The 25,072-nt window shown below is 37.1% G+C and overlaps 1 protein-coding gene across 4 annotated transcripts in view; it reads left to right on the top strand.

Moving 5' to 3' along the window:
- Nucleotides 1-25,072, top strand: part of CSRNP3 (cysteine and serine rich nuclear protein 3) — a 63,322-nt gene that overhangs the window by 19,177 nt on the left and 19,073 nt on the right. The window contains exon 2 of one of the 4 annotated variants that reach the window (XM_026050203.1): nt 4,052-4,142. The exons of 1 other annotated variant lie outside the window; for it this stretch is intronic. The gene's annotated coding sequence lies outside the window, so the exon portion shown is untranslated. Of the gene's footprint in view, nt 1-4,051; nt 4,143-13,906; nt 14,082-25,072 lie in introns of those variants that run through there. 2 more of the 4 variants (XM_026050271.1, XM_026050335.1) reach the window with 2 other exon arrangements.

Here is a 25,072-nt window from a genome sequence, read left to right as displayed (position 1 = left end):
ATTCCTTATTTTTAGGTGTCATTTTCGAACTTTCCTACAGAAACCTTTATGAGTCAGTAGAAATAGGTGTAGTAAAATTGTGTAACATTGCGATTCGTAGTATACAAGTTATACAGCAAGAGAAACAAACTGCAAGGTAGAGCTCTAAGAGCTGTGCTCGCTTCATAGAAACTTGGGAAACATTCTTTCTTTCTCACAAATACACTTGCTTTTGAATAGAGGTGTTAAAAATGCAAAATATTACTATTCCTCTTATATGAAACCGACTGGAATATAAGAAAACAGTTTCTGACCCAGTTTGTCATTAGCAGTACTGTTGTTCAAGGCCACATTCTTTGACTTAGTGATTTGAACTTCTGGAAATGGCATCTTAAAGTGTCTTTTTTGTCTGCTGAACTGCTGAAGTTACCAGATGCCAAGATTTTAGTCAGTTAATTTTAGGAAAATATGGAATGCTAGTAATTGTAGTAGATTCTGAGCTTGCTTTTTGATCGATTCGTGGGTTTTGGTTTATTTTAAATCAGAAACACTCTCATTGCTAATCATCACTATTGTCATTCTTCTGTTCACCGAACTTATCAACTTCAGTGTTTTGAACACCTCTTCAGTGTTTTGTTTGTATAAGCACTGGTTCTACCATAGTGCAAAGTATTTCTAGCACTAACCACACTGAGGTATATACTGGATAGAGTCCAGACCTCAAAACTTTTAATTCAAGATTTTCACAATATCAGTTAACAAGTAGCTGGGTAGTTGATTCAGCTGGTTCAGTCTGAATTCTCATAATAAAATGACTCTTTGGAAAGAGGAAAACCACACAACAGTCTTCAAGGACACTGACCTGTCCTTTTCTAAAGCATTATCCCAGCTGTTAGGGTGTTTTTGTAATGTGAAGAATTATGTGTCTTTAATGAATGCATCTTCAATTACATGCTTCAGAGTAATGGTGTTGAAAAAGTGGATTTCACCATTAGATTGACTGCAGATTCTACTATTGCCTTCCAGATGAGGCTTTAGCTGTTGGTACCCATGATGCCAGGCTTTTTGTATTACTGGTTTTCACTGTGTATTTGTGCGCAAGATAATACACCGACCTATAAACTCCCATTTGTAATGAGTGTACTGCATATGCCATCATGGAACTGGCTAGGTGCTTATCAAAGATAATTTAAGGCAATATGAGTGAGTTTTTTTGAGCTTTTTGTATTAGTCACGTTTAGTGAATTGCTCTCTAAGTATTTTGCTTGTTTACAATTTCTGATTGTATTTGAGGCTCCAGGCTTGAGGTGCAGTAAAGTAGTAGATTTTTAGTACTGAAAATCAGCTTTTATGTTTTTCCAACTGAACAGCTAGTTTATCTGTTCAAGGATATTAGGGAACTTAGAAAATATTAAAGCAAGTGCTATGTTTGAAGAGAAATCTCTCGTGTATTTTAACTGAGTAACAGCTGTACGTGCAGTCGCTTATTATCAAAGAAAGCAGCTATAGGTGATGGTCATCTGTAGAGCCATAGTTCAGCAGTGGTTGCTATGGAAACAGTAAATGACCTACATTTTACCAAAAAGTGATAAACTTCCTCATTTTTTTTTTCTAATGAGATACATTTATTTTATTTTTGCTACTGTTTTTCATCTTTTGCTCTTTCTTTTACTCAATTTTTAGTTTTGAGTGATTAGTGTGAAATTGATACAAATCTTGAAGCAGAGATATCATTCCCATGTTACTTTGTTATTTAAAGTTAACAGAAATTCTGGCTTTATTAGTGGCTTGCAGTGGAAGGCCAATTCATGCAAAGTTACATATTTGGCTAACATTTCCAGTTAATAGACTGACATGAATAAAGTTACTCAAACTTTAGAGATTGTTGAAGAAGGAAGCAGCCAGAAGAGAGAGTAGTGTATGACATTTGAAATGTCATGCATGAGCTTTACTTGACATTTTAGATATGTATTCCACAATATAAGCGATAAAACAAGATCAGCAAGAAGATAAATGTTGAGCTAGAACATGTGTCTAAGGAAGTCATTAACTGTTCTGATTTGTCTAAAGCTATAGTTTACAAATGAGCCATATCGAGGTTTTTAGAAAGTTTTATGAAAACCGATTCTCATAAAAAGAATTTAAATGTAGTAATTTTTGGTTTTTTTTGTTGGTGTTTAGGTAAAACTTTGTACTTTGAATTGTTTAATGTACTTAGTAGTGCTAATAAGAGTTTCAGAGGGTTTCAAGATAGATAAAAGCTAGAATACAAATACTGAGGGAATGCAAACATATATTCCCTAGCTACCTTGCGAGGTACCATCTACTCGTCAGTTAAAAAGCCTCCAATAGCAGTCAAGTCCGACATGTCATTTGGTGGGACTATCTGCAACTGTGGTGGGAATGCACAGATTAGTAAGTACCAGTATCTGCTTCTCTGTTTCACTGGCAGCACACGTAGACAAACTTTTCATATGTGCAGTGCCATACATATTTGGCAGTTTTTATTGAAATCATCTCCTGCTTATTCCCGTTTTTCCCATTTCTGCTCAACACTTGTGCATATTTTGCAGCCCTTATTACTGTTTTGTAGTTCCTATAAGCTATTCTGTGCTATCCATGCTGCTCAGAATGCTATTTTGCATCCCTTGAGCCACGTATTACTAGATCAGCTACTGAATCACTTTGGGACTATTGACCCATTTGTGTACTTCAAAAGTTGTGTTTTTTTGTTGCCTTTGTTTTCTGCCCTAGAAAATGAGTAGTGTGTATGTCTTGCCTACACAGCAGCAGCAGTATCAGCAAGAAATAATAAATACCTTGTGTAAAATGGCCATTTCTAGGTGCTCCAGAAGTTGATCTGATCTGCTGCTATAATACAGGCTTCAGCTATCACCTAAACTTCCTGTATCATGAAAATGTTGGTTTTCTCAAGTTATTTTGATCCTGAAAATATCTTAATTGGGCTTTCAGTAGAGAATAGTATTTATCGTTCATCACATCACTGACCCTTGAGATCATAGTAAAGACAGAGAAGTTGTGATGCATTGTATGCCCAGAGAATCACAGCTAACAGAACATACCCTGGGCTGAAGGAGGATACAAAATTTGCCAGAAGTCGCTCTGGACCTAACCTTTTACCAACCACATCATTATAAACCAGCCTTGAGTATGAAATACCTTCCAGGCACCTTTGAAGTATCTCTATACTACTTCTAAGAATGAAATAGTACAACTGTTTCCAGCTGTGATCAGTTTTTAGTACCACGGTAGAAGATGAAAAATGATCAGTCAAATCACAGAAGCCAGATTCTGCATTCAGAAGTGTTGTAATGAGTATTCTTTCTGGTCCTTCACAAGTTGAGTTGAAATACAGAACCAAGATACTAAGAGGTTACTCAGATGCAGGACCACATGTATTATGGGTCAGAATGGAAAGTGATGCGAGTCAATTTCTGTAATTCTGAAGCCCAAGCTATTCCTGGCTTGTGCTGCTCCTTCCTTCTCCCATAGCCCTATATAGCCATGTGCACAAGTTTGCAGTATGGACCAAATGTCTTTTTCAAGGATGTCTGTTAGAAAAATACCAAACCTTGCTTTAAGGACTTAAACAGATGGCAAGTCTGCCACCTGCCTTGGTAAACAAGATTAATGTTTAATTGTCCTTGCTGTTACAAACTTATGTCATGTTCTGCAAAAGATGCCTTCTAGGTTTTCAGACTTCTTGTTGTGTCAGAACAAAAGTACTGCAGCATACTGGAAACCAAACTGGTGTACCAGTGATTATATATCTACTTCAAATAAAAAGGCAGATCTGCTCCCTACAACATATTTCATCTTACAGAAGTAATAATTATAATTGGTTTTATATTACATAATTTGGTGAAATAACTCACCAGTTGTTTTCAGATTTTTTTCCTCATATTGGTCTCAATGCAAACATTTGTCTCAGTGCAAACAAATTATTTCACCTGTGTGTGTGCATAAGGCATCACTAATGCTTTGACATAAATTCTAAATGTTCCTTGGTTTCATTTTAACAGTAATGAGATGTGAATTTCATTTTTTTAAGGACAGATTAAGGAAATGTCTACAGACTGAAAACATGATTTCTGAGGTCTAAAAATCTCCCGAGAAAAACTGGCGTTCTTTGAGATCACAAGGTCAGTAGTACAGTAGCAGTTTTTCGTGTGCTTATATCCATACAGTTATGGCCCAGATTTCAATTTTGTACTGCCTGATGGTGAAAGGCATCATGTTAAACTTTAAGTTACAAGGATATTTATTAATGGTTTTAGAATTATATTGGTGAAAACATTCCATTTTCCAGCTGTAACTTTAAGATTAAAATTTTAACAATTTACACTAAATACTATTGGAAAATTGGTTTACATCAGTAACTTGCAGTGTGTTTGGGTTTGTACAGGAAAAATGTTCCTAGGTTGTTGCCTGTGCTTGTAAACTGTCTGAAGAGGTACTTTGAAAGCCTGTGTTTTAATTTTTATAATGTGATGGGTGGTATGGGGTTTTTTGGGATTTTTTTTTTGTTTGTTTGTTAGTCTGTTTTCCAAGTAGTGTTTCAAGTACTGAAACGCAGAGTGAAGTATATATAATCATTACAGTGTTTTAATAACTTCACAAAATGATTGAAAATATTTGATACATAGCAAAAATGATGATAGCATCTTCTCTTAGGTATTGTGTCCATAATAATGTCTCAGATACAGGAGAAAAAAAAAAAAAAGGCAACACTTTCTACTATCACTGTATAGTAGATTTGAACTTATTTCATTTTTTATCTTTTGCCCAAAATGACAATACAGAATGTATCTTTCAACACCTGTATAATTGTAGCTATTTTTAAATATTGCTTGTCTTGCTGAAATTGGAAAATTTAAGTCTGCATAACTCTTATTTTGGGCTTATTTATGGGCTATATGGATTGCAGGTTAACACATCTGTTATGTTTGTGAATATAGACGTTCAACATGGCTTTTTATAAATGAGCGAGTCCCAGTGTAGTACTTTTCTGTCCATACAGGACTGTTTCATGTGGACATATTTAGGGCAGTATGACATAACCAAAGAACCACTGATCATCTACTGTTACATCTTCTGAATATTTCTGTAGTTAAAAAATATTAAATTATTAAAGTAACTATTAAAAAAGCTATAAAAATGCATAAAACATCTATTTCAGATGGGAACCACTTTAAACATCCTCAGTAAACCCATTGGAGATGATGTGAATATATTTTGAAGAAAAAGCAATTTCTCTTCTCTCTCCTCTCTGCTCTTTTGTCTGTGAGGATAGAGATTTTGTTCATAATATGATGTAGTGGTTCAACTGGGGCCTTGGGAGACCTGTATGCAAGGCTGTTGTCTTCTCTTCCTTTGGGTATTTGTGGAATTCATTAACTAAGTCTGTCAGGAGAGATTAGAGCCCTCTTTCAGGAAGGTGCTTTAGTTATTGCCATACTCAACAGAAAAGAAACTGTAGGGACTGTTGTTCTTTAGTATATGAACTCACTCAAATAAGACCCTAAAATTCCAACCAAATTACATCTGAATAAATGCTGAAAGATGAACAGTTTCAAAAATGCACATTATTTGTGCTTAAATATTTTAACAATGTTTCTCCCTACCTCGTTTTCTTCATCATCCCTATTGTCACTTTGACTGTTTGAAAAGCACTGTAATTCAGCAGCCCAGTTTAGTAAGCTGTAGACACATTCTTGCTATTTCTAATCCATCAAGAGTGCCCAACAGCTCCTTTATTTCCTTGCTTAGGCTTCCCTACCTAGCAGTCTAATGAGGTCAGGAAGGTCAGAAGAAACTAGCAAGAAAGGTCAGGAGGGCTTGTGCCTGGTCCCTTCTGAAGGCTGATGCTGAGCATGCTGGGAATGGTTTGGGTTATCCTGTTTGGATTGTGCAGTGAAAGAATGACATGACCAGTTTGACAAGTAGCTCTCATTACCCTTTCGCACAGAATATATTTCCATGACTGGAGCAATTAGTAGAATTCATTTTAGAGAAGAAAAAAAAAAATGTTTTTTAAGCTTGTGTACACTAAAATATTTTAGATGTTTCTTATCTGAAGGATTTATTTGTAACTTCAGTTGGTAGGATATCACTTTTATCAGAAAAAAATATATATTTCCCTCTATTTCTATCACTTAAATGTAAGTAAAATTATGAAGTTCATGTCAAGTGTAAACTTCCACATTTATCACTGTCACTTGCTCTTCCCTTCCCCCCCTTTTTTTGAATAACAATAGTGCAAAATAATTATTCATCTATTTTATTCCTGTTAACTATTTTGTCTTGTTCAGTAAGCTTTCTTGACATCTTGAAACTTGCAGTATACTTCTGATTCACTAAGAGCAAAATTATGAGATAAGTAACAGTAAGAGGTTATTTGACTTTTTATGGAGAAGCTACATCCAGAGTAGTTAAACTGCCCAAAATCATAGAATTCTGCATTAGAAATGGCTTTCAGGGCTTTAACTCTTCTTGGAAATTGATTTCAGTCTTTGCTGCCAAGCCAATGCTAATTGGGTTCACAGGTTCTCAGTTTTATAAGATAGATGTATTAGAAGCTGTATAGTGAAAAAAAAATGTGCTGCTATTGTTTGGCTGGTTCTTTGCAATATTTCTCTTATCAGTTTATATTTTGGGGTTTTCTTTGATTACGTCTAAGTCTACTTAAGTCTAGTAAAAATTGCCTTACAGTCCATTTGATAGTTAATGTACACAAAGGCCTTTGAATTTTTGTTCTTGGTTTCTGAAGAGGCCTGGACTTTGGAAAAAGACAGTTTGTTTAGTAAAGTCACCTGGTACCTTGTTTATATCTATCAAACTGCCAGATTTGTGAATAGGCAGGAATTTTTACTTGAGATTTGGTTAAGATCAGATTTGATTCAGGCCCTGGGCCTGTTTTGTACTTCAGATTTTAGGTGTTTTTATGCCTGTCCACAGTGATTTGAGGTCACTTATTTTTTATGCTTTCAGCAGTTGCTCTGACTTTTTTATTTATTTATTTTAATGAAGCCGTCACACAATTAACCGTCACACAATTTCTGCTCAGAGCATATTGCATTTTATGATTTTTGTCTCTTTGCAGGAGGGTTTGGATACAAGCAAACTTTGGGGAGAGGGAGTGAATAGAATAGTATTCTTAGCACAGACTGGCAATCCCTGTTACTTCTGATTTTTCTCACGCAGTTACTTTGTCATTCAGTTACTTATGACCCATATAACATGTTTTATGACTGCACGCATTAGATGTTTACTTTGAGGTCTAGAAAGTATTTATTTCAGCCTCATCTTCAATAGTTTGCCATAGCCCACCCTTTGATATGTTGTGTTGCCTGTGCTTTGTCTTGCTCTTGCCTTTGGCTAATTGCCACTCTATTTTTCAAAAGATAGTTTGCTTGCCTCTCAGCCATCCATCTTTACCTCTCTGTCTCTACTGGCTAATCTCTTTTGTGCACACACACAGGCTCACACATGTTATGATGTTTGTGGTAACTGGCAGGTGTATTCTTTTTGAACTTCACTTTTCACCAAGTAATTTGTCTTGTGCATCTCCTGCAAGACAGTTAACTGAACATCTTATGTGTTTAATATGTTGATCTGAAGGCTTGCGGCCAAAACCAAGTTGTTTGAGCCTTCTACCTTTGTTGTTGATTTCTCGACTATTCTAGACAATTTATGTACCTTGCCTGCAACTTAGCCACTGAATCTAAATAAAAGTTTATTCCTCACCTTCTTCGCTATTCTCAAGTCTTAAAGATTCCTTCTACGCGTGATCTCTTCGGTTGGACCCTTCAATTCTTCTGAGAGAATAAAAATATCTAGTTTTTAGTGTTTCCCATCTCAAGTATTTTTGTGTTCTCCTATACAACTAATGCTACTTTAAAGATGGTTGCTTTGACCAGCTCATATATCTCTTTGCATCTCCTTCAGCTGGTTCAGACCCCTTTTTTACTGCCATACTTTCCTCTGCAAACTGCCTGTATTACTGCTTTACACAACAAATTTCATGAAAGGACTAGCAGTTATCAGTGTTACCAGTGCTCTCTGTTCATGCTTACGAATAGAACTTTTAGGTATTTGCAACTTCAGCAAAATAATGAGACCAGCACTAAATAAATACCAGTAGGCTATGGTAAGTATGTGAAAAGCTAAATATGACAATTTTTTAGGAATCCTTTTAAGAACTACAAATAGTAAAACTGCAGGATACACAATCCATGGCTGTGAACTTACTGCCATTGTAAGTGACATGAAATATATCTTCGGCATTTAAAAGAGGTTGCTCCTGTCTCTCTATCCAAGATATCCTGGGCAATGAGAATGTCATTGCTCTGAAATAATAGAACAGTTGGCCCTGGAAAACATTTTTGTTTTTTGAGTCCTGCATCTACTTTCCTTTGACATGGTGACTTATGTAGTCATTACTGACAGTGGAGTTACTGCAGAATGAGAATAGCTATGTGAACACACCAGCAGGGTCATTGAAATCTGCCTGCCTGAAGAGATCAAAAGAGATCACAGAGGACCTTGACTTCATTCTTTTCAATCACAAAACTGATTAGTTCCTCTTAGCTTGGTGCTTTTGACGTGGTAAAAGACAGCTAACAGTACGTGATGGCTGGTGCTGTCAGGTGATACCACTTCTGCAACCTGGAAGGTCGAAACAAGCAAGTTGTCCAGACTCTTTCTAATTGTCTGACATGACTAGTATTATCTCTATCTTCTTTTTGGCAGAAATAACCAGGGTCTCCATGCTACTGTTTTGACAGACACAGGACTATCCACAGTATATCAAGATGTAAGACCAAAGGGACACACTTGGTTGGCAAATCAATTCATTGATACATTTATTGTGAGGATTACAAAAATTATACCAAATAATCACTTCTTCCCTGTAACATCGGAAAACATCTAGTGATGCAACTTCCTATAGTCTTAGTGTTTTTCTGAGCTATAAATTGGTGAATTGTATTCAAAATATTTGCATATAAGCCTTGGCGGAAGTTTGATATGTTGTAACTATGCACTGGAAAAGATGTGGAATAATGATAAAATAGGAACTCATTTCCATTGAAAATGCACAAATACAACTTAAAATGGTGAAAATGTGAAATTTGAAGACTAACCTGACATATTCAACCGTTGGATTTGTACTTCAGTCTACAAGGTGAACATAGTTACTTTAATACTTTGAGGAAAACACTAATTGGAACATTAAGGTCTGTAGCTGGTGGGTGGTGGAAAGTATTTTTAAGAATTGATGAAGATATATGAAATACTAAAATCTTGAAGGACTTTTGGGCTTTAAAAATAGACTGAAGGTATCTTTATTCAGTCTCAATGCATTTTAGATACCGCTTTGAGGTAAAACAAGCTTTTGATTACCACTTCTGCAAAGGAATTTACAGACTTCAGCATGTTCTCAGAACAGCAAACTCTCGAGAAACTGTTGTACTGGTGTTCTCGACCTTGTATAAGGCCAGCCATGGCTGTATTAAGTATTACAGCAAAACTTGCAAAACTGATAATTTGATAATTCACTTCATCACATCATAATGTAACAGTAGTTAAGAGATTCTTTTGCCACATCTCTCAGAGCCTGCCACAGTGTTAATACGCTCTTTGGTTTTGGTAGTCAACCAGCAGTTTTGAGGAAAGCTCTCAATGAGAGAGGAAGCCTGCATGTTCACTACAGAGTATTTTTGTTTGAGTCCAGGAACCTTTCTAATACGTAGTACTATTCAAGTACATCTAGTTATTTTCTGAAACGAAGTGCACTTTCCTCTGAAATCTTGCCCTGATGAGGAAGTGCATTAAAAGTTTGTTTTATCTTAGAAAATTTCAGGTACTTTAAGATATAGCAAGAATATATTCTTGATAGAAAGGTTGTTTTCGAGAGCTGAGATGTTAAAAATCACCTGGACAATGCTATGATGGTGTTGGACTGCTTAGGATGTGTAAATAGAAATCAGTCTTGCACTGTGGCTGCTTTGCATCATATCTTTTGAAGTTGTTTTTGGTCAAAGAAACTTGTTAAAAATTGGAAGGGTAACTCTATAGACTGTCCTTTAGGCTAATACTGCATGGCAAACATGCCAAAATATGGTCCCAGAGTAAGAGTGAAGGGCAGCCTAGGCAGTCTTACAAAGATTGACATGATGGGGATCACTGCATGATGTCTTAAGAGGAGATTGCTAATATTCCAGAAGTCAGAAGAGGTTCTTAGGAGCCTGCCCTTCAATCAGAATCTGCTTTCTCCCTCAATGTGTGGAGCTGAAGGTATCTTCTTACCTTTCAAATAGATTTTGTCTGTTTTCTCACATTTGACTTCACTTACAACTATGATTGTACTTGTTTGTTGGAAATGTCCTTTAGGAAATAAGTTTTCCATATTGTATCATTCAAGAAAATATGTTGTTGTTCTTAGGCTAGTAAAATACATCAAACCAAAGTATTTTGAGCTGAGTGGTTAATATGGTACTGCGTGACTGTGAGGTATCCAGAGAAAGCCAGATATTTAGGGAAAGGGTGAAGAGGCTAAATCAATTTGATTATGTCTAGAGAGAAATCATAAAGTATGTACACTGCTGCTATAGCTCATAGGATACTAGCTGCAGCCTTCTAACCAGGATACTGCTTGGAGTTGTAGTGCGGAGCAGGTCCACTGGGCTTATTTCATAAATCCTGGGCTTCTGATCTTAGACTGCAATAGAGAGTTTGAGTTACACTGTCTTTTAAACAGTTCTGTAGAAACTGTGGCATTTCTGATGCACTCAAAGAAACTGGTACTGTTGCCTTTTACTGGGGAGTCCAGGATCTGGCCTTTTAGAATAACAAGGCATGGAATGCAAACTGCTTCCTTATGTTTAATGAAGTTGAACTGTATTGTGCCAACAGTTACTTTGATTCATATCTCAATCATTCAACTTTGAGAGAAGATACTGAATGACAGATCAGATTAAATATCTAACAAGAAATTAGAGGTTATAAGATGGAAATGATCTGAAGTTCAAATCTCAGAGTCAGCTGGCATTCTGATATGTGGCATATGGCTGTTTTCTGAATTCCCTGCAAGATTCTGGTGTATATAATCGGTGTAAAAAATTATGCATAGGGAAGTGCATATAGAGCAGACCAAAGGAGACGTTAGTCATGTGTTTATAATAAATACCTTTATAACAAAGGAAGTGATTCAGTATCCAGACTTGCTTAACAATCCCCTTTTGCTATAGCTTCTGTGAAATGCCAAAGCACAAAGATGTTCCTATGAACTGTCTTTTCCTATAAAAACAGGCACAGGATCTGACAGTTTGCCCTTATTTACAATTTTCCAGCAGGTTCTCAATTCTGTTTACATTCATATTCACAAAAAAAACCCTTATGTTAGAGAAAGGAATCCTTGCTTGCTCTTGGCTCCCATGGGAGACTCTCTGGATGGATGGGACTGCTAAGCGAGCGTATGTTATTTTCCCTCTTGAGAGGCAATTTTGGACTCTCCTGCATAGCCTTTTCTGTGACAGGAAAATTCCTGAGGGATGAATACTAGATGCATCAATATGAAAAGGGTATGAAAGTATGAGTTCATTTGGAGCTGCTTGTACTCTGGAATGGTGAGGGTACTAACATGTGCATGGCTGCTCATAGCTGTGAATTCTTGGGTGATCTCTAGCTTCTCTCGTGGGAGTAAAACTGCGCTTTCTGGTTGGGCATGTGTTGCTCACATGATTCTTTTAAAGCCTTCCTCCTATTTAGTAGACCTGCAAGAACAGCCTGTGGGATGGAATATACTTAGCTTCCAAAAATGTCAAATTGCAATTGGGAAACCTTAAATTCTCCTGTGGAAGACTAGAGATTTTTTTCCAACATTGAACAGCCGATTGACTGAGGCTGTTCTGTTGTACGGCATTAAGGTTGCTTGTTGTTGTGTCTCCCTGAAAAAAACACTTGCCTGCTCACCGGTCATATTCCTGAATACATTCTGCACTATCATCCTTTTCAGATTTAAAAAAGCCTCTGTAGTGACACCCAGGAAATGTGATAATAATGCTCTTTTCCTTATCAACTTTGGTTCTTCCCATCTGTCAAGCATTTGGTGTGCTCCTCTCCTCCCTCTCCTTCTCCGCGCTACTGCAGCAAAGCTGCCCGCCTGCCTTTTGTTTATGTCTTTCCACACTGGCCTCGTGACGTCACCGGTGCTATTGCCAGGGGAAAAAATATGCAGAGCTGTAGCTAAAGCAGCTGTTCGCTAGCAACCCATCCTGGCTGCTCTCAGAGCTGCTTGTTAATGTATATGCAGCAGTGTTGCCTGCTTAAGAGGTGCTGAGACCACGGCTTGGTGTACATAAAAATGGTGGCATGTTAAAGTGAATACATTTCCAATCATGATTTTTTTGTTGTTGTGTTAAGAAAAGAAAGGTTAAATTAAATTCAAAGGTTAAAGGAGGATCATCAGTGGATTTAGTGGATTGTTCAACATCCTTTACTATCTTAGCTGTTACATTTAATTATAGAGATTGCTTATCAACAGTTCTGATAAAACCTTAAGACGTGATGAGCGAGAGGCTGGGAACAACAAAGAAGCTGAAAGCTTTGTCATTGATTTGCATGACGACACAGCAAGGCACATGAATGTCAGTGTTCATCATGCTTGCTCCTTCTTCCATGCAAATCAGTGGCACAACTTGCACTGAATTCCGTAGAGCAGGAATAAAGCCAACAAAGAGCAACAAGCTGTCAGTAATTCTAATGATAGATGTTAAAAGAATGAGTAGTACGTATTTCATTTGTGGAATTTTAATGAGTAAACTACTTTTTGCCAAATCATATTCTCAGAATGCTATGAATCATTCCAGAGATATTTCACTATTCCATAGTGCATCTTTGCAATCTTAATATTACAGATAATTACTTGTTAGGTACCAGTTTTTAGGGTAAAAAAGATATTCAGTTATCTCTAGCTCAACATTAGAATTTTAAATAGAATATTCTGTGAATTCTCTCTGAAGTAGAAGTTAGGCTATCTCCAAATTTTCTGAAATGAATCACTGATACTGATAATGTATCAGTGAACCAGTCATTAAATATTTATCATTTTATGTAAGTGCTTTCATAATTGTGAATGTAATCTTTCATTTCCACCAACATATGCTGCTATTTAAATATTATTTTTAACACCTATAAAATATCTGAATTTATAATTTGTACAAATAAAAAAATAGACTTATCAAAAAGAGATCAGACTTTACTGTACAATTTATCATTTAGATTTGGGATAATCCTTACTCAAATGATCACTTCTAATTCACCTGAGTAGTCTCACCAAAATCAGTAAGATTAATTTTATGACTAAAGATTATAGAAGATTTACAAAGATGCTCTTGACTCATGAGACTGTTTTAAATCAAAGGGTTGCTTTTTAGGAGTAATTTTTCATTCAGAAGCTCTACCTTATTCATAAAGGATAGATGCTGGGCAGACTTAGCGTGTTGGCAAAATATTACCTCTTTAGAATATTAATTTCAGTGTGTGCTCTGTGTGGAGCAATGCAGACAATGCGAGATTTTTGCCACTCCCCTCATGGAAAAAAAATACCTTTTAACTCTTTTGAATTTCTACCTGAACCTTGTTACAATGGGAAGGGAAGAAATAGTTGAGAGGGGTTTCCATTATTTCTGCCTCTTTAATGAGCTCAAGAAGCTTCAGAATTTGTTATTCCTTCCTCACAGTAGACCTCAGCTGATAAAAATATCCATAGACAGTGAAATCAGTGGCATGCCTGGCTTTCTCAGACAAAACTCCCATGTGATCACACAGGCAGCCTCAGAGAGTCTGAAGCCGCTCAGCAAGCAGTAGGTAATGAGTCTTTGTGCCGAGTGAAGCTCTTGTCGCTGAACAATAAAGCATATGGTAGCAGCAATAAAACACAGTCCTGGGAAATTTAAGAAGATTCTGCACGAACTAGGAAGACAGTGAATATGTCAAATGTTATAAAATGATGATCAATCTGTTTTGGTTCCTAATTAATAAAAGCAGTGCATGGATTGGAAAAACAGCCATTTGAACAGGTCAGTTGTTTTATAGATTATTTGCACACTTCAGTGTTTTAAGTATAAGCATGTTTTTGCTATTTCCTTATTTTTAATTAAATCATTTTGGTGCATTCAGTAAGGTGGGATTGGAAAGATGCACATCAGTGTGTTACCAGGGTAAATAAATTGTGCAAGTTCTGTTGTCAGATTCATTTTACAAATGTTTTTACTATTATTCCTCTGCAATCCAAACTTCAATAATGCATGAAAAGCTGGATAGCGAGTAAAATTAAATTTATGCTAGATGGATCATTTACCAATATCATAAAATATTTAGTAACAACAATCTATTTTTGTGCTATGTATTTGAGCCTAGTTCTTTCTTGATAGGAAATTTGAAATTTGTAATGTCTGTGGTCTTGAAAAAAATACATCATTGAAATATATCTAAAATTGCACCTAAATTTTAATTGTTTTTCTTCAGTGATGTTAGAAATGATGTTTTATTTATTCTTAATAAAACTGTATACACACAAGAATGACACATTGTAATGCTCTGCATTTTTGACCCTAATATTAATGCAAAATATGTATTTTTGATTTTTAAATCAAGTTAGTTAACTGTGCATTTTTTTCTTTTTTTGAGAACTGATCCCAAAGATATTATTGACCTGTGTTTTTACAGAGTAAACATTTAATATCTCCATCAGAGATGAAGATTTCGAACACTGAAATTAACCTTTTAAAAACCTTTTAAAAACTTTTTACCCATAAATCTTCTATGAGTAGTGGCTTTGTTATGTATGTATTTCACCCCCACTTCCATTAACTGTAAGCGCTGTGTTCGGATTTATGTGTGAAAGGAATGGAACTGCTGATATTTTTTTTCTTTTGAGAGAGAGTATTTCTGCAAGAGTGAGGTTAAGCCCTTGACTAGGGTTTCCAAAAAAAGGAGAAAAAAAAAAAAAAAAGAACCACCAGCATGTTGTGGACTTGGTAACAGCCTGAGTGGTTAAAAACCGAATTGCTATTCGTTGTTGGGCAGATCGGTGTGCGAGCCGCGCTGTCCAGGGAGAGCCTCTGCACAGCGCGAGGCGAGTGGACCGAGGGCTGTGGCTGCGGCTGCCAGGAGGCGCGGAGGGGCCGAGCTGCGGCCCCATCGCTGCCCCCCGCTCCCGGCTGCGCCTGGGCGTGATGCTCGCCCTCCCTCGCCCCGGCACACGGGCGGCGCCTTCCTCACTGGGATGCGCTGCCCTCCTCCATTCAAAAGAGAAAAATAAAGAGGGAAGGGCGGCCCGCGGCCTGGCCGCCCCGAGGGCGCGCGACGCTGCAAGCGCTCCGCGCTCATGGGAGCCCCGGACGGGCTTCCGGAGCTGCGGCCGCTGCGCCCCCTCCGTGCGGCGGGCCCGGCCCGGGCCTCGCGCGGCTCTGGGCGGCCTGCAGGGCGGCCTGCAGGGCCGGCCCGCGGGCAGCAGGGGGCAGCGCGGCGGCCCTGGCTGCGGGGAGCGCGGCCTGGCCCTTCCATGCGCCCCTCGGCCGGGGATCTAGCGCTGTCCACCGCTGCGGGGGAAATCCTGTTTCGCTGCGTCTCGAAGATTATGTTCACTGAGATCTCCGCTTCCCTGCGGGGAAAGGAGAAGAATGGCTCTTTGTTGGCTGCTCTTCAAAACAAGAATTGTGGCCGCAAAGTATTTGCCGATATTTGATCTGCTTTAGTTGGTAGGCTGGTTTTAGTCAGTTGGTGGGTTTTTTTTTTTTTTTTGTTTAAATGCAAAATCTCTACTGCTAAAGCCCAAGCTCTGCAATCACCTTATTAAACCATCTTTCCTCTAAAAATCTCTGTAAAAATGTTTTTGCAAGCTTTTCTTTGAAAATAGACTTTTATGCATTTTAGAGAATCAGTATAAAGAAGAATAGAGATGATAAAAATCTCAGCCATATTATCTGCAATGTTTACCATCCAGACTGGTCAAGCTGACTGAGTCTGTTCTAAACTATTTTAGCAAACCAAAGAGGAAAAAAAAAAAAGCAGTATATAGTCATACAATTTCTATATTCATATAAAATAAATACATTTTAAGATAAGATTTATGAGTCGATTGGGTATTTACAGTAGATACATGCCATGAATTAACGTTTCTCACTAAAATAACAATAGCACCATCATTATAGAACAGCATCCTGACTGTTAAATTGGATTCATACTATTAAGATGCACCTGTCTTTTCCATATGTGCAAAGAGGAATGAAAAACTTGGTCTTTTTTTTGTTTGTTTGGTTTGTTTTATGGAAGATACCTTCATAATTCTCAGGTGCTTCATTTAGAAAAAAAAAGATTTTCTAAAGCAAACAGGTGTTAATATTTTGCTGCCAAATGCTGGTAATACTGAAATATATTTTGTTTCTGATCTAGATTCCATTTAATACTTCTGTTAACTTATAGTCTATTAAAACATTTTGCTGCTATTTGACTGCTGGTTGTTGAACTCCCTTAAATGTCCTAAATAGAATGAAGTATTTCTGCATAGGTAAGAAATTCTGGAGAAAGAGACTGAGCAAGACCTCTTTCATCACTGAAATTCAGTGTTAATTGTATTTTTCCTGATCTACTTGAAGATCAGAGAAGTATAAATCTGCCTTGCATCATCCTGCTTTGAGCATGCATAATGTTTATTATATTTAGTGCTTTCTGCCTTAGCTATTTGGTCTAACTTGCTGGTTGAAAAGAAAAAAATACTTTGGTTTAGAATTGATTTGGGCAGATAAAATTGTCAAATAACAAAGTGTAGTAGTAACTGAAGAGATATGTCTCTTCACATGAGGGAGAACGTTTAGAAATTAATTCTGAAGTTTAAACACTTTCCCTGTCTTTGCAACAAATGATTCTGCTGTGTCTGCAGCTCTTCCTTGTCCTTACAAGAGGCTTCTAGCAACAGAAATATGAAGTTTAGGTGTTTTTCCCCTTGAAAAACAGATGAGAAAATCATGCTGAGGTGTGGCAGGTATAATGCAGTCTTGCGTTGCAAGACTGGTAAAACTCTTTGAGGGATAAATTACAGTGTTGCTTAGTCTTTATGTATCTTTGTCTTTGCTCTGAAGCAGTTATGAAGCTAAGAAATTGGATTAGTAATGTGCCTTTCTTTCTGCAAAGTATCACGAAACACCCTCAGTTTCTTAAAATGTTTCTACTTAAGTTCTACTGTGACCTTTGATCATTGTAGTTTTGTTTCTATTTCTTAGTATTTTTTACTCTGTAAAAGGTATTGATTGCATCTAAAAAATGTAACTCATCTAGAAAGATTAAAATAGATCTGTGGCCTTGATTTCCCCATTCCTTCACAAACTGGTGAAAAATGATAGTTGCAAACAAAAATCTCTGTTTTTTCCCTATTCCGAATTTAAATGTAATTCTCTTCAACGACTTTGCCCTTTTTTTATTATTACTTAAGAAAGAATTACTCAAAATTTTGTATTTCTAGGACCTCTTCTTCATTCTTCTGGACCTCTTCAGTTCTCCATCACTTCATACCTGTTTTTCACTAAAGAATAAGAAAAAATGAGAAGTGGCAAAGAAATGAGTATCAACATAAAAATGTGATTAAGGTTTCACTTAATATTTAAGTTTTGGATTGTCTGAAAGGAGAATTTTGAAAAAGAAAAAAAAAGTAGTTTCCTGAGTTTTTCAGATTTTCCTTTATTTAAATGCTAAAATTGAAAGCAAGGATTTCATCCTTAAAGCTAGCATTTAAATGCGTCTGATTGCTTATATATAGCCTCTGTAATGTATAGATGCCTTTCAGTTAATCTTTTCATAAAATATTTAACTTGATTTCCCAACTTAGAGCCTGGATCATTCCCTTTTACATGTCATGGCGATTTGCATGTTTATCTTTATTGACCAGAATGAAACAGGGAATACAGTACATGGTGTAGAGTCTGGCCCTCACAGGAATCTTTCTGAAGGATCTGAGCAGGAACTAGAGCATTTATCAGCTGTAGCATCACCATCCTGTTTGTTTTCTTGGATTTTGATGTAGAAATTTAATCAAGTGCTACTGTTACATAGGATAAGAAGGTAGAGGAAATAATCCTCCATGGTAGTTTTTGTTAGCATGCTGCCGCTTCCAGGGTAGAAGGTGAAATTTGAGGTTGTTATGTATGCATTTTCAAATGGCTAATCATTTTTATGTATGCCTATAAGTAGTTCTGTCTTCCATGCTGAGAGTCAGGGTAAATAGGTGTGTGTCAAGCTGCACGCTGCTCCAGCTATGTGCAGTGTCCTGTAAGTGCCTCAGCTGGCTAGTTATCCAGAGCTAACTGGAGGCTTCAGAACTAACTGCTGCACTGAAAGTCCCACGTACTTCCAGCAGCCCCTGGAGCTGAGGTGGGGAACGTGGCCCGGCCCGTGGGCTTCCTCCCCAAACAAGGGCTCTCACTGGAGCGGGGAGGCTGCTGCTCAGACTTGGCTGCCTGGGTGCCCTGCACAGGCACCTCATACACATGGGACCTGCTGCAAGGGTCACCTTGCTGGTCTGGGAGTGCTGCTGGGAACTGATCTTTCTTTTGAATAGACATCTGAGTTTGATGAGATGTCTGAAGCATTCAGAATTAATTTTTCATTAGAAATGAATGAAGTCTTTTAAGATAGCAAAAACAAAGACAGTAAGATTTGCACTTCCTAAGAAGCAACAATCCATAGCAAATGTTGTTTCTGTGGGAATTAAAAGATAAAGCAAAAGAAGTTGAAATCCACAAATTGTATTTATTGATTATTTTAATGTAAAATACATGCTATATAACAAACGGCATTGCTACTTGTTTCCAACAGGAAATACGAGAGCTTAGCAGCCTTCTCTCAGAGTAACACTTTAGCTTAAAATATTTTATGTTGGGAGGAGGGAAGCCCCCATGATTCTTGTGAGGATTAAAATACTGACAAAGTTTCCATTGTTCTGCTCGCCTCAGGTTCCAGAGCTGGTGTTGAGCTTCTAATAGCTGTTCACATTCACAGCTTTGAATTAAGTTTACTCAGTTGTTGAACCGTTATGTCCTCTTACAAACCCATTCGCTTTTCTTAAACAAGGATCTTTTCAAAATGAAAATGAAAAAGTAGAAAGTGGAGAATATTAACTTTTCTGTATCAGCTGCCATGGAAAAGTTAAAACAGTCTGTGAATTCATAAAGGAAAATATTATTTAAAAAAAATAGGGTTAAATGTTTAAGTGACATACTCAGCAGATTTTCAGGGGGACATAGGGCAGATGATTAATTTTGTCCCAGTAGAGCGCTCTAGCTGAGATGTTGTTGAATGGTCACAAGGTAGGTGCTTGCAAGTCAGGCAGTGCTCTGGCAATGGAGTAGCTGCTTAGTTTCTATTTATCACTGTCTCAGTGACAAGAGTGTCTTGGGAATTGAATGGGTACATACTTATTACTAGAACTGCAGCTCTTCTGTCAGCCTTATGGAAGGGTTTTCAGCTATGAAAGATATAGTGTGCTTAGAGATTTTTAGACGTGGTTATGAGGCCAAGGCACTGATCTATGAACTCCACATTTTCTTAAATACTACTACTACTACTACTGCCACCACCACCACCAAAAAAAAAAAAAAAAAAAGAAAAGAAAAAGAAAAAAGTACCTTAATAGAATTATTTTGGGTTAATATCACTGTTTTCTATTGCTCTATTACTTTACACATTTACTTCGTGGTAATGCCATACCCCTTCCTGCACGTGCTTTTAAGACAAAATGAAATGCTGCAGTTAGGCATATATGTATGATTTTTGCTGGTCAAAAATATGAAGTCATACTGAGAAAGAATACAACTGAATATTTACTTCAACAGTCCTCCTATCGGAGGGTATTTGTTTAATTGAAATTACTGAGCAGATCACAGACTTATGGAAGGTTTCATTTTATTGATTATGCATGTTTAATCTACTCATAGAAATGGTCCAGTTTTGCCTGCAATGCTGTGATCACTAAGTTCAGGAATTTGAGATCTTAGAGTAGCTGTTCTTTTTTGCTGTCCTCTTAGGTTAGTGAGGATTACCTATACCTGTTATATTGTCACATACTCCTATCATGTTGTCCTTGAAACCATTACCTCATTTCAGATGATTTTGAAAGAGAAATAGTAGATGTTCTTCAAGTGTTGTGTTAATTACGTGGTAAGATAGAAATCAGACTGTTACTTTGAACCACAGAAAAAGCAGAAAGGGTTGCAGCATGGGTAACCCCGTACAAGAAGGCATTAAATGTCCTGGCCCACTGTGGGGAAGCAAATCCCTCACTGTGTGCCTCAGGGGATCCAACCAAAAGAGGCAGATCCATCATGAATCAAGCTCTGTTTGGTTCACAGAATGTTTTTTGTAAATATGAAATTAGATTCTACTTGTAGTTTATAGCCAGTAATTGAGTAGCAGATTTTCATCTTGTGCTCTTCTTAAAAGAGAAGATGATTTGTCAGCACTTTACATATATGTTGGTGGCAAGGGAATCTTATCAGTAGTTGCTTTACATAAAGTCAGTAATTGGGTGTTACAATACAAGTGTTGTGAGTCTTCAGCTTTTTTGGTGTTTATTTTTTGTTTGTTTGCTTTTTACCCCCCAGTGCTAAATTGCTGAAGTTACATAATTGCTAAAGTATCACATGATGGAAAATCAGAGGATAAATAATAGTAGCAAATACTCATTAATTTTACGTCTTTTGTTTTTAACGTGTGATTTTTGAGGGCATGAATGTCCCGTGAAAACTGTCTTGAGTTTGCATTGAACTGCAAATTGTAATATTACATGTTGGTTGTAAGTCACCCTCGCTTTAGATCTAAAAGCTTGAACTATTATGACCATGAATCTACTTTCATAGATAGTTTCCAAACATTGCAGCCTTTCAGTAGATACCGCTAATTTATATTTTCAGTACAAATATTTTTATTGAATGTGTTTTCTGGGGAGAGGAATGCACTTACACATCTTTTTACTAATTTTGACTTAATTTGAGGCCAATCTCAGCATGAAGTCATGACTTTACTCTTAAGCCACGGGACTATACTCGTTAGCCATAGAGCTATATTAATTTCTTTGATGGTAATTAAAAATTTAGCTTTTCCTGTCTTTTATAGGGATCTGTTTCATACACCATTCATTAAACATCTTTGCTAAAGAAAATAATATTTTTCTGATATTTTTGAGCTTGAGTCTCTTTCATTTTCTTTTATTTTTTTCTGTAGAAAAAGACAACAGAATCACATCTTAAAGTAAGCTTAGAGCTACCAGAAACAATGATCTGTCACCAAATTACTTATAATAACTGCACCTAGTATTTCTTTGGTGTCTTAAAAACGTGCAATCCTTTGAGTGTGTTACAGAATTGAGCCAATATGTTTTCTCTACTTAAAAACTTATACAGTTGTTAAGAGAGATCTTAGGGGTTAAAGTGAATAAAAAATCTTCATATGTTTAAATTCAATTAAAAAAAAAAATCCCAGGAGACTAAAAACCTCCTGCTTACAAGATGCAATGAACCAAAGCATGCTCAATTATTTTAAGTGACTTGTTACTGAAGCTGGAAGAACATTGGAAACATCTGCAGCATCAAGAGCTCTACAACAATTTTCTTATTCACAGGAAACCTGGAGGTTGCAGGAGCTCGAAGTCTGGGTTAGGACTTGCCAAGGGTATTGTAGGTGGTATTCCTGCTGCTGTGCATTTTCTGAGATGGGTGTGACATTGGCTTCTTCAAGACTGAGGAACTGGGTTGGGCAGAGTCATCTGCCAAGCTGGGATTTGAACACTGAGCTAGGAGAGGGAAGTTGAAACGCAGCCTCCATCGCAGAACATGCTGAGCCTGCCTGTTATGTAACAAGCTGCAGCAGTCTGGAAAGGCAAATGGCTGCGAGCTGTGCTTAGGCAGTGCTCTAATAGCTCAGGATGAGGTGTACCATAAACTACGAGGCTTTTTGCTGCTACCTGTGCTGTAAATCCTTCTAACTGTATCTCTTGAGGCATATTAAATCTCTATATTAAAACATGTATAATGTTTTATCAGTGTATGTAAAAAGAAAGGCTATGTTAGAATAATTGACAAATAACAGAATTTTTGCAGTCATATGACCCTTTATATTTGCTTTAATATACCCAAAAACATATGTTTACATTTAGGAGATACCTACTGAAGGCAGCAACATATTTCAGAAGGATATTGCAAACTGTAATGGCTCAGCATCACCTTGACAAATTAATTCTGCTGATAAGCTGGATATTTCCATCCAGCTGATCTGCTTCTACTGTATGTGTTAACTTGTTCAAAACAAACGAAGCATATCCTCAGCTACATCTTCAAATGCAGAGAAGGGATGAATACCTTCTACAGCATACTTAGCTTTAGGGGACCTCTTTCTTAATCCCTGGTTTACTTCTCCTGTGCCTTACAGCTGGCCTCTAGTGATCACAACACCGCATGGCTTTGCTGGTTCATCTTTGTACTTAAACACAAAGAAAAATTGAAACTCTGCACTTCTGAATCTGATTCCAACTTCTATAGGAAAGGAATTCTTTTTCTAAAGTTTGCTTAACCCTTCAGCCCCTTTTTATCCTTTTCTCTCTTGTTACATCTCTCACGTTGTGATGCTTTCAAATCCTTATTGTTTTTCTCAAAAGCTCATTAATTTTGGATTTTTATGTGTGTGTGCAGGTGCATCTTTGGCATCTATAATCATATATATCGTTCTTGAAAACGAGAGCACTTTTCAGCCAAGCTACAAGATTTTTTTTTTTGTACTTTTTTGTTTTTTAATACAAGTAAAAATTTACCCTCTATTTGTTCTTAGGTGTGATCAGACAAAAAACAAATGAAACATAGTTTTACAGTGGAAAGGCAGTAAGCAAATCTGGCCTCAGGCATCATCGTGACACATTCATGTGTTACAGGTGAATCATTGCCCAATACTTCTGCTATTTATGTTTTAACATTTTAACTATTTTTTGCCATGTTAAAACCTCTATGAAGGGTTGTATGAAAGGTGAGAAGAAAATAGGAGAGCAAATGGATGAAAGGCGAAGGAATAGAAGAGCAAACTCCTGATGTTCTTTCCAGAAGAACATGTTTAGAGGTCAGAGTAGTCAGCATAATTGATTCCTGCCAGAGGCAGTGGTAATTTATATCCTTACCCTTGACTTGACTTTTAGCCTATATTTATTTAGCCGTTTAAGTTATAGCTCTTTTTTTTGACCGTCTCTTTGGCAATTTCTTTCATTGTTCCTGCTTACACTTCACTTCCTCCACACATAAAGTCTTAGTGGCTGGAAATGCATATAAACTACAAGTAATACTGTTGACACTCTTTAACTATAGTTGTTAATGCTTTCTCAGTTAAATCAGGTATTTTTAGATGTATATTTGTTCATAAACAAGTTTCAATTGTAATTATGATATTATTGTAATTATATGACAGACAAATGTAATTAATGGTAAGAGAACCAGATTGATTTTAAGCTGGCCAGCAGATAAATAAATGGAATTCAGTTCCCTGTTTCTGAAGGAGAGAGAAGTCAGTGTTCAGAAAAGCAGTTGTGAAATGGATGGGCCAAGGTGTTGCATTATGTTTCTGTAGGTCCTAGCTGTGGTTTTCAGAGGCAGGTGAAACCTGCCCATACCTTCCTCCTACTGTGCATTGCTGCTAGCAGGCAATATAGAAAGTCTTGTCAGCAAAGCAGGACGCATAATGATAATGAACTTTGTGCTGCACTGGGATAAAGCCATAGTATTTTGCAGCGTAATTCCTAGAATTTCTACAGACAGAGCTCCGTGTTTACTGAATTATCGTTTAAATTAGTCTTGCAGTCTGTCTGTAACTTGGTGAGTGCTTTAATATTTTATTCCTAGCTCATATTCATATGCACACGTTTGTCCTACTCCAACCTAACATCCGGCTAAAAGTTGGTTGTGGACTATCTCTTTGGATTTTTTGTTTTATTTTGTTTTAGGAAGGAAATTGTATGTTAGAGGTTGAAAACTGCCATTGAAACTGCTGAGTACTAGACCGTATCTGAAGTTCAGCACAGATCTGTGACAGTCTATGGAAATGCTGCACTTACGGGAAAAAGAATATGAAAGAAAAAGGATGAAATGTCACAGACCAAGTGCTGTTCTCTGGCTTCTGAGACCAACTTGGTGGGACAGGGTGCTTTTTCACAAGGCTAAGCTGCCACCCTCTGTTAAGAACAGGGCATCCTCGTTCAAATGATCTTCTGAATTTGGTACCAGCTACACCTTGCTTCATTGAGGGGAGTGCTAGTTGGATTGGTCAAAACTGTGAAGAAATCTGATACTTGTTAAAACAGTACAACCTCTAGTTGAGCTTGTGTTTTAGTCTTATGTCCTCTAATAGTAGTCAGCCTGGCATGCACTAGTTTCTTGATTTATTTATTTATTTCTAACCTGTAATCATAGAAATGGCTGGGAGGACCCCTTGGAGGTCATGTAATGCAAACTGCTGGTCAAAGCAGAATGCAATGTTGGTCTGGAGTTAATCAGTTAACAACAATGGTTTTAAAAATTCTACTGCAATGAAGAATGCAGATTTCTCTTTCTTCTGTCAATGGGATTTGGCAGTAGTCTTTGGTAAATCTGTAGCGCTAGGGTGTAGCACTAGCATACTTAGATGTAGGGTAACAGATTATCTACATGTTAAATCTAGTATTTCATCAATCCTTGATAAACTTTTTGCCTTGATAAACATCTGCACCATCTCTGCAGTGCTGTGGAAAGAAGCTTGAGATTATGACAGGTTTGTCTGCTGAGCAAGCTCTGAGTGTCCTTGATCTCTCTCAGCTAGTTCAAAGTATACCTTCTCCTAAATGCTGCACAATTCATGATAAAGTTCTACTCCTGCTTCTAAACGTCTGCCTGAGTGAGAACCTTTCTAATCTGCTCAAATGCAAGGCTTCCTCTTTAGACATATTAGTCTTAATGCAATGAGGGGAGTGTTGAGGCACCATTTCCTCAACAGTTAACAAAAAAAAAAA

Source organism: Nothoprocta perdicaria, unplaced genomic scaffold (genome assembly GCF_003342845.1).
Source record: "Nothoprocta perdicaria isolate Ctin4 unplaced genomic scaffold, notPer1 scaffold_0, whole genome shotgun sequence".
Lineage (NCBI taxonomy): Eukaryota > Metazoa > Chordata > Aves > Tinamiformes > Tinamidae > Nothoprocta > Nothoprocta perdicaria.
This window is presented reverse-complemented; position numbering and strand designations above follow the sequence as displayed.